Source organism: Panthera onca, chromosome D3 (assembly GCF_046562875.1).
Source record: "Panthera onca isolate mPanOnc1 chromosome D3, mPanOnc1 haplotype 2, whole genome shotgun sequence".
In the NCBI taxonomy this organism is placed as follows: domain Eukaryota; kingdom Metazoa; phylum Chordata; class Mammalia; order Carnivora; family Felidae; genus Panthera; species Panthera onca.
Genome location: NC_138350.1, coordinates 47,794,575 through 47,809,102, shown reverse-complemented (window position 1 = coordinate 47,809,102; position 14,528 = coordinate 47,794,575). Strand labels below are relative to the sequence as shown.

At 39.4% G+C, this 14,528-nt stretch overlaps 1 protein-coding gene across 1 annotated transcript in view; it reads right to left on the bottom strand.

Moving 5' to 3' along the window:
- Positions 1-5,673: 5,673 nt before the first annotated feature.
- The window catches only part of PSMA8 (proteasome 20S subunit alpha 8), a 62,006-nt gene continuing 53,151 nt past the window's right edge, over positions 5,674-14,528 (bottom strand). Inside the window, exon 8 of the transcript XR_009604328.3 lies at positions 5,674-5,848. The gene's annotated coding sequence lies outside the window, so the exon portion shown is untranslated. The remainder of the gene's footprint in view (positions 5,849-14,528) is intronic.

The following is a 14,528-nucleotide window of genomic DNA, read 5'->3' as shown; positions in this document are numbered from 1 at the left end:
GGTGATGTTTTAAAACTCATTTCTTCTACATTATCATTTGACATTCTACTGGCAGAAGTAGTTTTCCCATTTCTCTTATGTATGTATTGGTGTGGATTTATACAGTCTTTTTCAGTCAGTGGGCTATGGCCAGTTACCATCATGATTATCTTGATTCTCAAATTATCCCAGATTTGGACAGTAGGATCTCCTTTATGGTATCTCCTGTATCCTTTTGATGAATCTCCATCAATTTCTTTTTTTTATTTTTATTTTTTTAATGTCTATTTATTTTTGAGAGAGAGGGAGAGACAGAGTGCCAGTTGGGGAGGGACAGAGAGAGAGAGAGAGACACAGAATCTGAAGCAGGCTCCAGGCTCTGAGCTCTCAGCACAGAGCCTGATGTGGAGCTCAAACCCACGATCCATGAGAGGATGACCTGAGCCAAAGTCGGATGCTCAACCGACTGGGCCACCCAGGTGTCCCCCCCCTCATCAATTTCTGAGTAACTTACATTCTTCAAAGATCATTCTAGTTATTATATGGAGAATGGACTTGGGGAAGGCACAAGAAGAAACAAACAAGTTAGATGGTTCTTGCATCAGGCCACATGAAAGATGAGGGTGGCTTGAAACGAGGTGTTAGCAGTGGACAGATTTGAAGGTAAAAATCTATGGATTTTTGTGGTAAATTGAATAAAGTAGCCAATACTGAGAAATGTTAAGGACTTTCACATTTCTAGCTTGAGAAACTGGATAGATGGTGATTTCATTCACAGTGATGGGGAAGATTGGAGATGGAGCAGCTCTGATGGAAAAACTCGAGAGTTCAAGTTCAAAAAGGATCAAATAGAACATGAAAGTGAAATGCAGGCTAGGTGTTATATTACCTTTCTGCCCGTACTTCCTGACAAAGTAGAGATTATTGAAGTAATGGGACTGGATGTTATCACCGAGGGAGAGAAGGTACAATAAAGAGAGAAGAATCCACTTCAGACCTCAACATTTAGTGGGAGCCTAGAAAAAGAAGCCAATAAGGGGAAGGATAGAAGAGGAAAGACTGGAGAAGTAGGGAAAAGAACCCAAAATGGTTAAGTCAGGAAGCCAAGATAAAAGTTTTCACTAGATGAAATGCTGAGAGGTCATTAAGACTTTACTCTGTCTCTTTTAGAATGCTACTCTAGGAAAACAGGGATCTTTTATTGTTGTTCACTGCTCTATCCCTATAGCCTGGAACACTGGCTGACCCAAAGTAGGTGTTTCATAAATATTTGTTGCCTGACTGAATGAATTTGTAGATTATATATTTTTGTGGTACTATTGCATTGATTAGACATAATCTCCAGAAAAATACTGAATAATTACAATGATATGCTTCCTAGTCTTCTTGATATAGTATTTCTTCAGGTGGTTTAGTTGTCTTAATGTTTGCCTCTCTAAAGCAAAAATTTGAGGTCCTTCCATACTTAAAAACTTTCCATGGCCCACCTCAACTGTCATCACCCTCTCCTCCCTCAGTGCCTCAAGAATAAAACCCAAATGTAGAATAGAAGTCCTATCACAGTGTGACTCCTGGTTGGCGTTCCCTCTAGCGACCTTCCTTTCCCAAACCTGTCTTATGATGCTGTGCTCCTCTGGCCAGGCAAAGAGGTAGGGGACGAGCTTTCCCCAAGGAAGTCTTCTTCAACCCTCCCTAGCAAATACCCTCCAGTGTGTTTCTCTTCCTCTTGGTAGATCCTCTTGATATATCCCTTACTTTCCTAACTCCCAGTAGACTCTAGGTTCCATTCAGAAGGGCCTGTGGGAGCGCCTGGCTGGCTCAGTCAGTGGAGCATGCGACTCTTGATCTTGGGATTGTGGGTTTGAGCCCCATGTTGGGTGTCAAGATTACTTAAAAATAAACTCAAAAAAAAAAAAAAAAAAAAGAAGAAGAAGAAGAAGAAGAAGAACCTGTGTTATTTTGCTGTTTAAACTGCAGTTTGGGGCACAGTACCATGAGGTTTAATGGTAGGAAGGTAGGTCAAAGTCCCAGGCAAAACTGCGTTGAAGCTTCCCACCTACCATCACCTCTCTTTCCAGGTATTTCTTCCAGAGACTCTTCTCTGTCTTCTTCTTTTTTTAATGCTTATTTATTTTTGAAAGAGTGCAAGCAGGGGAAGAGCAGAGAGAGGGGGAAGGGCGGGGTGGGGGGTGGACAGAAGATCCTAAGCAGGCTCTGTGCTGACAGCAGCGAGCCCAATATGGGGCTCGAATTCATGAACCCCAAGTCGTGACCTGAGCCCAAGTCTGATGCTCAACTGACTGAGCCACCCAAGTGCCCCAGCTCTTCTCTGTCTTTCACATTCCAACAAGTTTTGTTTTATATCTTCCCTGCACTGTCAAGTAATCCCAGCCCATGCATTTCATTTTGGTTACATTGTTTGGTGATAAGGTGTGATCTCCTCTTCTCTTGTTTTATTTTTAAAGGAACTTCTGCATGAGAAAAAAAGATTTTAAGGGTTTTTTTCTTCAAGTTTTTAAGACCTAAAAATTGTCGGCCTTACTGTCTCCTACAGCTTTTGTATATGTTAATCTGGGTTTAAATTCAGATTTGCAAAGTACATTAGTATATCAAAAGCTCTGAGAAGACTTGCAATAAAGCAGCTGTTTTCAAACTTTTACATTTTGGCAACTTTTACACTATTAAAACTTATTGGGGACCCCAAAAATCTTTTGTTTATATGGATTATATCTATCAATGTTTACCACATTAGAAATTAAAACAGAGAAAATTAAATTATTGGTTTATGAGTCCATTTAAAAAATAGCAAGAAAAGCCTCATTATATGTTATATTAGCCAAGGGTCCAGTCAAGGGACAGATATCACACCAGTTATTTGAAGAGGGAAAATGTAATAGAAAGAATTATTAACTAGTAGAAGAACTGCCAAGTGGGTAGAAGAGGACTCTAAGGCATCCAGAAGTAGAAGGTGCAAAAAAAAATGCATTTAGTCCCTTCAGCTAGAGGGAGAGTGAACATTAAAAGAACCAGGATTAGGAGAGGGACTTCTCTATGGCTGAGATTCAGGCTTCCTCAAAGAGAGTATGGAGCCCACAGTCCAACAGTGAAGCAGAAACTTGCTGCAGGGAATTGGGCCATTGCTGATCTATGAAGCCACTGAAGGTGGGAAAATCATGGCCTGAGGGTAAAGCTGGAATTCATCTGCACCGAACAATAATAATAACAGAGTACCAGAATCCAGAAGTCAAACGTTTACCTGCTGTTATGGCTCGGCAATATCACTTCAGTGCCCTCTATTGACGAAGTGTAGCATGGCATCAGCTGTCAAAGGAAAAAATGCTTTCAGGGTCCAGCTCTGTTATCACAAAAGAGGGCAAAGAAAGGTGGATTTGTAGCTGAGAAATAAGAAAGTAGCACCCATATTACCATAAACATTTTAAACAAAAAACAACTATTTTTAAAAACAGTGAAAGTATATGTTTTATATTTTTGCAAATATCTTTAATGTGTGGCTTAATAGAAAACAGCTGGATTTTATATTTACTTTGCATTCAGTTTGCTGCAACTGGTTATTTTGGTTCAAGTCTATGAAGAAATACTGGCCTCACACAGAGTTAGAAAAGGGGAGAGTATTTTAATAGCCTTTTCAGATTGTCGGGGATATTCTTTGCTGCTGCATCAAACTTAACAAGTAGCAGTTTTTTAAAGTTTAGTTGCAAAGTGGAAGTTGAAATCATATCAGTTAACTTTTCATACTTTATAATATTGGATTGCATTGGTTGCATTGGATGTCTTTGAACGGATCTTTTACCTGTGCATGATTTCATTGTATTGAGCATGCCTTTGGAGAATATTGATTCACTGAGTTACTCAGATCTTCCAAATGTTGACATATTGCATTATACCATATCGAAAAGTCATATTTCTCAATAACACCACCAATCTCATCAGCTTTATGTATTGGGAAACTGTCAATCTCACAATAGTATATACAGGTCTTCCAAAATTCTAATTATTGCTTGAAAGTTGAACTTTGTCATTGGCAATAAATGCTTTCAGTTGTTTTTGTTGAAATGACAGGTTTACTATTCTCATTTTTGAGAAAATGGTTGCTAAATACCCAATCTGAAAAAAAAAGTCATTTGTCAGTATGTTTCAGAGAAAACACTGTAAAACATGTTTCCTCCTTGAAAGACATGATGGTCCATGGGAAAAAAAAAAAGTGGTTAGTTCAGCTGGCAATTCAGACAATCACATAAGTGTTTTTTCTCAAGTCAATCATCTTACTTTGGTAAATAGCAGAAGTACTTTATGTGTAATTCTTACTTTATTACACAGAATAGTTAAAAGACATGCAATTTTTACTGCTTCATCAAGGACATTCATAAGGGAAATTGCCTTGAAAAAAATAAAAACAAAATGTGAGCGTCTGGCAGTGAAGAATACAATGACTAGGTCCAGGTTTACCCATCACTACTTTTGCACCATCAGCAGAAATGTCCACACTGTGAAAAAAGCAATTATTTTAGTATTAGTATGATATAAAAACAACTAAGACCCCCATGTACCTTGTGAAATGGTTTCAGATACCCAGGAGTAGACAGAACATATTTTGATAACCACTGCAGTAAAGAAGACTGCTTTATTCTGTTAAGCCAGCCTTTCACCAATTTTCCCAACCAGGAACACTTGGATCACCTGACACCCATCAACATGGTACAAAGGAAGCTTATGTGGAATAAGTTTTGGGAAACTGCTGAGTCTCCTCTGCCCAATAGAACATGCCTTCCCACCAGAGCCAGTTTTTAAGGAGGGTGACTCCTCTAACCAATAATCTGCTTAACTTTTCCATCAAAGAGAATCCCTCCTGGGGTGTCTGGGTGTCTCAGTTAAGCATCCAACTCTTGATTTTGGCTCAGGTCATGATCTCACAGTTTGTGGGATTCTGTCTCTTCTTCTCCCCTCCCTAACTTGTGCTCTCTCACTCTCTCAAAATGAATAAATTAATTAAAAAAAAAAAGTCTTTCAGTCCCTCTTCTTTTTCAGGAATTGAATAATAGAATTTGCCCACTACTTCAATAAAGTTAAAGCCTTTTTAAAGCCTTTACTTAGTGAACATTAAATTGAGGCCCCAAATGTTAAGGTTACAGTTCTTAGCCAGAGATGCTCACACTCTAGAAGGAGATATAAGTAGGAAATGATTACTAGACAGTATGAGACAGGTTGAAATAAAAAGCTATGGAAACACAGAGGTCGGGTCTCTAATCAAGCCTTAGGAAAGGCTTCTTGGAGAAGACTGTCTGTTGTGAGTCATAAGAAATTTCCAGAGTTAGCTCAATCAATGAAAAGGAGGAGGACAAAGTCTTTCAGTGAGCAGAAGCCTGTGTATGCTACCCAAGCCAGTGTTGAAGCTCATGGTGGTGAGCTGGTCCAAACACATTTACTCTTTGCAGAATTGAATTTGGGAACCTTGGAAGGAGAAGGAAAGTTAACTATGGAAGCTAAAACTACATGATTGTAATCAAAACAGAAGCTGGAAAGGCCATAATGCTCATGTAAAAGCTAGATGCTTATATAAGGGAAAAGGAACCATGAGTTAACATAAGCAATGAGTTAAAGAACTAAAATAAGGCTGAGAGACAATAGAGGGAGAAGAACAAAACAGACGTGTGGAAAAGAACTGGTCCACTTACTGCTTTAACATTAGAGTTAAGATCCAAAAGTTCTTGATGTGGGCGTTTTTAACGCTGCCATTCCTAGTAGGCAAAGTGATGCTATTGTTCCGAGTTTGGTACTTCCCTTCAAAAGCCCTTATTTCCTTGTATCCTTCTGGAGTGAATCTTCGCTTCTTTTAACCAAAATATCTCAACTGAAATGGGCATAGAGGAAACATGACACAATCAGCAAAATCCAAGTACAGGTAACATGTTCGAATAAGGTGCCCTTGAATTGTCACTGAATTTCAATGTAGCTGGCTGGGCCAGTGGAAAGTGCATGATACTCACCTGATATGTGCATTTCAAAGACAGAATTATAATTCACAAATAAACACGTCATTTGGAGAACTTTTCAAAATCTCTTTCCTGTTGTTTTATCCATTATCAGTAAATATAACATTATGCTAGAATAAGATAATTAAAAAATATACCATCTTAGCCAGTAGTTTCATATATCTTTTAAATAGGAAACGTTGAAACAACTAGTATTTGACTTAGGATTTAAAAGTTTTAATCTAAATGGATGGCTCTTGACTATTAAGCATTTATTAAGTATCTACTAGATACCCAGATGTTCTAGGTCCTGGCCATTTACCAATGGATAAAACAAACATGGAACTTACAATTCTAATGGGGAGAGGCTTTCAGTAAACACATACAAACACATGGGGCACCTGGGTGGCTCAGTTGGTTAAGTGTCTGACTTTCGCTCAGTTCATGATCTCACAGTTTGTGATTTCAAGCCTCACATCAGGCTAGCTGCTGTCAGCACGGAGCCTGCTTTGCATCCTCTGTCCCCCTCTCTCTCTGCTCCTCCCCTGCTCATGCTCTGTCTCTCAAAAATAAGCATTAAAAAAAATTTTAATGTTTATTCATTTTTGAGAGAGCATGAGCAGGAGAGAGAGGGAGACACAGAATCAGAAGCAGGCTCCAGGCTCTGAGCTGTCAGCACAGAGCCCAATGCGGGCTCAAACTCAAGAACTGTGAGATCATGACCTGGGCCGAAGTCAGACGCTTAACCAACTGAGCCACCCAGGTACCTCAAAAATGAATAAACATTTTAAAAAACATAGAAATACGTCTTTCATGTGTTGGGTGTTGGGGGATGGGTGTTCTGTTTTACATATGGTGGTCAGAGAAAGCCTTTCTGGTAAGGTGACATTTGTGCAACAAGTGAAAGGAAGTACAGAAGCATGCCCACAAAGGTAGAGTGATCCAGGCAGGAGATCCACTTAGTGGCAAGGCCTGGGTCAAGAGCCGCTTAGGGTATATGAGGAACAGTAGGGAGGCCACTATCGCTGTAGCTGAAGGAGACAGGGCAGCAATGGCCTGAATGGCAAGGGATGAAGCAGAGAGGTGTGTGTAATGGGGGAGGGGGAGCGGTGAGGAGGGAGATCACATAGATTACATAAAGTTTTTTCCTAAGTACTTAGCTGATGAGATCTAACAAGTTCCCGGGTGATGCCAGTGCATCCTAGACATCGCCTGGGAGCTTGGCAGAAAAGACTCTTGGGCTTCATCCCAAACCTATTGAATCAGGGCCTATGTGTGTATGTACACACACACGCACACACACACACACACACGTCCAAGTATAAAAGTATAAGAAACACTGATTCAGATTATGTAACTTTACTTTCCTCCATAGGAAGAAATAGAAGAAATAAGAACCCACAGTGAGCACTTTTTCTTTTTTTTCTTTAAAAAAATTGTTTTAATGTTTATTTATTTTTGAGAGAGATAGAGAGAGAGACAGAGAGAGAGGCAGTGTGAGCAGGGGAGGGGCAGAGAGAGAGGGGGATGCAGAATCCAAAGCAGGCTCCAGGCTCTGAGTGGTCAGCACAGAGCCCAACATGGGGCTCAAACCCACGAACTGTGACAGCATGACTTGAGCCGAAGTCAAGACACTTAACTGACTGAGCCACTCAGGTGCACCAGCACTTTTTCATTACTTTTCAGATTAGGATGAATTTTTCTATTTCTGCAAAAACATCATTAGGATTTTGATACAGGTTGCATTGAATCTGTAGATAGTGTTGTGTGGTATTGGTATCTTAGCAGTAGTAAGTCTTCCAGTCTATGAATGCAGATGACTTTACATTTGTGACTTCTTTGATTTTTTTTCAACAATGTTTTGTAGTTCTCAGTGTGTAAGCCTTTCGCTGCCTTGGTTAAATTTATTCCTAAGTATTCTTTTTGATGTTATTGCAAATTTCTTAATTTTCTTTCTGGATTGTTTTAGTATATAAAACTCAACTAAATTTGTGTGTTGATTTCTTTATTCTGTAACTTTCTTTGGTACTCTAAATATTATGTAAGAAAAAAAAACAAAACTGTTACAATAAATAAATACCTGCAAACAGATAATTTTACTTCTTTTACTTTTTCCAATTTGGATGGTTTTTTTGTTTTGTTTTGTTTTTTGTTTTTTTACCAATTGCTTTGGCTAAGACTGCCAATACTCAATAATGTGTTGAATGCAAATGGTGAAAGTGAGTATCCTTGTCTCTGTCCTGACCTTAAGGTGAAAGCTTTCACCACTGTGTATGACATTAGCTTTGAGTTTGTCTAAAATGCTCTTCATTATGTTAAGGTAGTTCCTTTTTATTTCTAGTTTACTGAGTGTTTTGTTTTTTTTTAATCACAATCGATGCTCCAAACTCCCCATTTGGTAGCTTCATGCAGATGGACACAGAAATCTTGGGAATGTTTGACAGTGGAATGTTGGGGTACCTGGCTGGCTCAGTGGGAAGAGCATGAGACTCTTGACCTTGGGGCTGAGTTCAAATCCCATGTTGGGTGTAGAAATTACTTAAATAAAGGTTAAAAAATAAGAAGAAAGTAAATGGCATGTTGAAGACAGCAGAGCCAGAAAATGGGGGAGGAGGAGTCCTAGATTTTTGCTTGGAGGATTGCTATCAGCAATGGGATTTGTTATTGAGAAATAAACGTTTACTGTGGATTCATCTATTATAGTAGCTGGCATTGCCCTAGCACATATGCAGAAGGGTAATTTCCCAAATATATACAAAGCTGTTACAAAGCAATGAGGAAAAAAAAAACATACACAAAATCCATTGGAAAAAGTAGGTAACAGGTATGAGCAATCAATGGAAGGAAAATTCAAAAGGCCTTTATTTATTTTTATTTTTTTTTAAAGATTTTATTATTTATATATTTTTTAAATGTTTGAGTGGGGTGCCTGGGTAATGCAATCAGTTAAGCGTCCAACCCTTGATTTTGGCCCAGGTCCTGATCTCAGGGTGGTGAGATCGAGCCATGTGTTGGGCTCCACATGGAGCCTGCTTAAGATTCTCTCCTCTCTCTGCCCCTCCACCACTTTCTCTTTTTCTGTATCTCTCTAAAAATTTTTTTAAACAATTTTTGAGAGAGAGAGAGAAAGAGAGAGAGAGAGAGAGAGAGAGACGAGCACACATGGGTGGGGGGAGGGGCAGAGAGAGTGGTGAGAGAGAATCCCAAGCAGGCTCCGCACTTAGCACAGAGCCCAATGGGGGGCTCAATCTCATGACTGTGAGATCATTACTGGAGCTGAAATTAAGAGTTGCTCAACCAACTGAGCCACCCAGATGCCCCTCTAGATTTAAAATTTTTTTTTTTAACATTTATTTATTTTTGAGACAGAGAGAGACAGAGCATGAACAGGGGAGGGGCAGAGAGAGAGGGAGACACAGAATCTGAAACAGGCTCCAGGCTCTGAGCTGTCAGCACAGAGCCCGACGCGGGGCTCGAACTCACGGACCGTGAGATCATGACCTGAGCTGAAGTCGGGCGCTTAACCGACCCAGCCACCCAGGCACCCCTAGATTTTATATTTTAAGTAATCTCTACACCCAACATGAGGCTCAAACTCACAACTTCAAGATCAAGAATTGCATGCTCTACTAACAGAGCCAGCCAGGCATTTAAACAAACATAAAGACATTTAAACAAACATAAAGATGTTCAACATCATTCATAATAAGAAAAATGCAAATTGAATATTGGGAATTTTTTTAAAAAGTAAAAATGCAAAAACGATTGTAATTTCACCTATTTAGTGGCAAAAAATGTTTGAAGCACTATTGTATCAGTCTGGGTTCAATTAAAGAAGTGAAATCACTATGATGCAGAATTGGCAATTTTCTAGATAAATTATATCCCTCCCAATTGTGGGAGTTGATGGAGAAGTCTCTTTAAGGCTGTCCCTCTGTTACACTGATCCGCTGAGTCTGGTGGTAGTCAGGAAGGAAAGGTGGATACGGAGTGGGGAGGGTGAAGAATAAACTGTAACCCATGAGGACAAATTGTAACCACATGTATCTTTTACCACCTGCAACCTGGGGATGCTTGTGACCTGATATAAAAGTTGGTGTCCTTTGTCATGAAGCTGCTTGCATGCCTGGCCCAGTTCCCAGAGTCTGAAGGAAAAGATCCAGCAGAATGTGGAGGAACTAGTGTAGCTATGGTTCTGGAGGCCTTCCCACACTAACCAACCGGGCCAGTAAACCAGCATTTTTTGTGAGCTGCCTTCTTACCCTGAGCTGCTTCCCTTCTGCCTTTCAAATCTTATGCGAATTTCTCTTGTGCCCAACTCAAACTCAGAACTGTACAGGAAAGAGAATTCTGGAAAACAGTTTCAGGTTAGCTGAGCTGACACCATACAAAGCCAGCACAACTACAATGGGAAGGTGTAGAAAGGGAGAGATTCTCGCTCACCATTAGGAGAAACATAAAAGTGTGTAACATACCTTTGAGCCTGCAGTTCTACTTCTAGTGGTTTATCCTATCTACTTCCACATTTGTGAAATGACTAAAGGTTATTCACTGCAGCATCTGCAATAGCAACACTATCAACATGTTCATCAATAGAAGACTGATAATTTAGTGTTACATCTATACATTGGAAAGAATGATCCTCACATGAGAAGATCCTCAAATATATGTTGAGTGAAAAAAGCGAGATACAGAACAGTATACAGTATGGTACCATTTGCACTAAAAGATATATTTACATGTGTTTGTTTCTATAGGTATAATATATCAATAGGAGATATTGAAAACATCAGTGGAAACATCCTGATAATATGGTTGCCTCTCAGAAGAGGAACTTAAGTCACTGGGGGACAAAAATGAGATGGAATATTTGACGATACAATTTAAAAAATTAGGGTCGCCTGGGCGGCTCATTGGGTTACGCATCTGACTCTTGATTTCAGCTCTGGTCACGATCTCATGGTTTGTGGGTTCAAGCCCTGTGTGGGGTTCTGCAACAGTGTGAAGCCTGCTTGGGATTCTCTCTTCCCTTCTCTCTCTGCCCCTTTCCCTTCATGCATGCGCACTCTCAAAAAAAAAAAAAAAAAACACCTAAAGTTATATACTATTTGAATGTATTATTAAAAGAGTAATACTATAAAAATTCTTTCAGTGAGATTATTACATACATTTTTTCATGTTGTTTCTAATACATACCTCTTGCAATCATGATCTTAAATGCACCTTTATAACCCTCTATTAAAAAACCTTGTGTAAAAAACCTAGTGAAAAACCTTATAGCTTTTAATCAGATTGGGCGTCTTTATAACCGCTCAATAACCACTGAAAATGCATGTGGAGTTAATGAGAAAGTAACTGCTGGCACCAACCAGCTCCTGTGCATCGTTCTCCCTGGCTCCAACCCAAGTACGTCCTCACTGTCCTGTACTTTGCAACAACCATTCCCTTGTTTTTTTTCAGTCTTACCTTAAACACTGTATCTTTTAAACACTATATTTAGCTTTGTAGGTTTTGAAGCTTTCTATAAACACCACGTGTGTACTTTCTCACAACTGGCTTTAGTTTTTACTCAATATGATGGGTTTTTTTTAATTTATTATTATTTTTTAAGTAGGCTCCATGCTCTGATATCAAGAGTTCCATGCTCTACAGACTGAGTCAGCCAGGCGCCCCACTCAATATGATATTTTTGAGATATATCTATATTGATGCATGTAGCTGTAGTGACTTCTTTTCCCCTGCTATATGGTATGCTACTGTATGAATACACCATAATGTATTCAGTCAATTCAGTCAGTGGACAAACATTAGGTTACTTCACATATATGTCTGTATATGTTGCTATCACGAACAATGTGTGATTATTTTTATGCACGTATGTTAGAGTTTCTGTAGGCTGTATGCCCTGGAGTGGCATTGCTGGTAAAAGGGCACGTGCCTCTTTGACGTTACTAGATCTAACTTGCTGCCCAAAGCAGTTGGCCTAGTCTACAGTCCTAAGAGCAGCAGATAAGAGTTCTTATGCAACTCTTTTATACATTTTATATAAATTTTATATATTTTATACATACATTTTATGTATATACATATATACATTTTATATAAATTTTATACACTTTATACATATGCAACATTTTATACATTTAAAATTTTTGCCAGTCTGATGGCTGTAAAATGGTCTCGCCATCATTTTAACATGCATTTCCTGGATTAGTCTGGTAGAACATCATTTAGTAAGTTTTTCATAAAGAGAGAAAATAATTCAACTTTCCTGTTCTGTGAACTGTTTATTTTTTATTTATTTTTTCAATATATGAAGTTTATTGTCAAATTGGTTTCCATACAACACCCAGTGCTCATCCCAAAAGGTGCCCTCCTCAATACCCATCACCCACCCCCCCCCCCCCCCCCGCCTCCCACCCCCCATCAACCCTCAGTTTGTTCTCAGTTTTTAAGAGTCTCTTATGCTTTGGCTCTCTCCCACTCTAACCTCCTTTTTTTCTTTTTTTTTTTCCCTTCCCCTCCCCCATGGGTTTCTGTTAAGTTTCTCAGGATCCACATAAGAGTGAAAACATATGGTATCTGTCTTTCTCTGTATGGCTTATTTCACTTAGCATAACACTCTCCAGTTCCATCCATGTTGCTACAAAGGGCCATATTTCATTCTTTCTCATTGCCACATAGTACTCCATTGTGTCTATAAACCACAATTTCTTTATCCATTCATCAGTTGATGGACATTTAGGCTCTTTCCATAATTTCCATAGCTATTGTTGAAAGTGCTGCTATAAACATTGGGGTACAAGTGCCCCTATGCATCAGTATTCCTGTATCCCTTGGGTAAATTCCTACCAGTGCTATTGCTGGCTCATAGGGTAGGTCTATTTTTAATTTTTTGAGGAACCTCCACACTGTTTTCCAGAGTGGCTGCACCAATTTGAATTCCCACCAACAGTGCAAGAAGGTTCCCGTTTCTCCACATCCTCGCCAGCATCTATAGTCTCCTGATTTGTTCATTTTGGCCACTCTGACTGGCGTGAGGTGATATCTGAGTGTGGTTTTGATTTGTATTTCCCTGATGAGGAGTGACGTTGAGCATCTTTTCATGTGCCTGTTGGCCATCCGGATGTCTTCTTTAGAGAAGTGTCTATTCATGTTTTCTGCCCATTTCTTCACTGGGTTATTTGTTTTTCGGGTGTGGAGTTTGGTGAGCTCTTTATAGATTTTGGATACTAGCCCTTTGTCTGATATGTCATTTGCAAATATCTTTTCCCATTCCGTTGGTTGCCTTTTAGTTTTGTTGGTTGTTTCCTTTGCTGTGCAGAAGCTTTTTATCTTCATAAGGTCCCAGTAGTTCATTTTTGCTTTTAATTCCCTTGCCTTTGGGGATGTGTCAAGTAAGAAATTGCTACGGCTGAGGTCAGAGAGGTCTTTTCCTGCTTTCTCCTCTAGGGTTTTGATGGTTTCCTGTCTCACATTCAGGTCCTTTATCCATTTTGAGTTTATTTTTGTGAATGGTGTGAGAAAGTGGTCTAGTTTCAATCTTCTGCATATTGCTGTCCAGTTCTCCCAGCACCATTTGTTAAAGAGACTGTCTTTTTTCCATTGGATGTTCTTTCCTGCTTTGTCAAAGATTAGTTGGCCATACGTTTGTGGGTCTAGTTCTGGGGTTTCTATTCTATTCCATTGGTCTATGTGTCTGTTTTTGTGCCAGTGAACTGCCTGTTTAAATGTTCCACCTGGGGCGCCTGCGTGGCTTACTCGGTTGAGCGTCCCATTTCGGCTCAGGTCATGATCTCACAGCTCATGAGTTCGAGACCCGTGTCAGGCTCTGTGCTGACAGCTCAGAGCCTGGAGCCTGCTTCTGATTCTGTGTCTCCCTCTCTCTCTGCCCCTAACCCACTCGCATTCTCTCTCTCTCAAAAATAAATAATAAAAACATTAAAAAATTTTTTTAAATGTTCCACCCATTTTTTTGTTGCACCGTACTTTTTATTTCTTTGAATCAACAGTTCTTTATAAATTCCAGATGCATGCCTTTCGTCAGTTGAATGTGTTGCAAATGTCTTCTCTCATTTGGGGCCTGTCTTTTCACTTTATCTATGTATGTAGAGGTAGCTGAATTATATCAGTCTTTTCCTTGTTAGCAGTTTTTGCATCTTGTTTAGAAAATCTATCCTTATCTCCAAGGTCTTGAAGATCTTTATTTTCCTTCTAAAAGTTTTGTTTTTTATGTCTAGGTGTTTAATTCATCTGGAATTGATTTTAATAGAATGAAGTAGAGGTCCGATTTTTTCAAATGGATAACCAGTTGTCCTGTCACCATTTATTGAATAACTTAATCCTTTATCCACTGATATGAAATACTAGCTGCCATAAACCAAGTACCCCAGTAAGGGTGGAGATGTTCCTAGGTGCTCTGTTGCCTGACTCTTAGCGTTTATTCCTTGTGCCAATACAAACAGGGCCGCACCCACATCTGATCAAAATGCGTTCTCAGATTTTCAAATCCTTTTGTTTTTGGCCTCTAGGGGTTTCCCTTGTTGTCAGCTAAGCTAT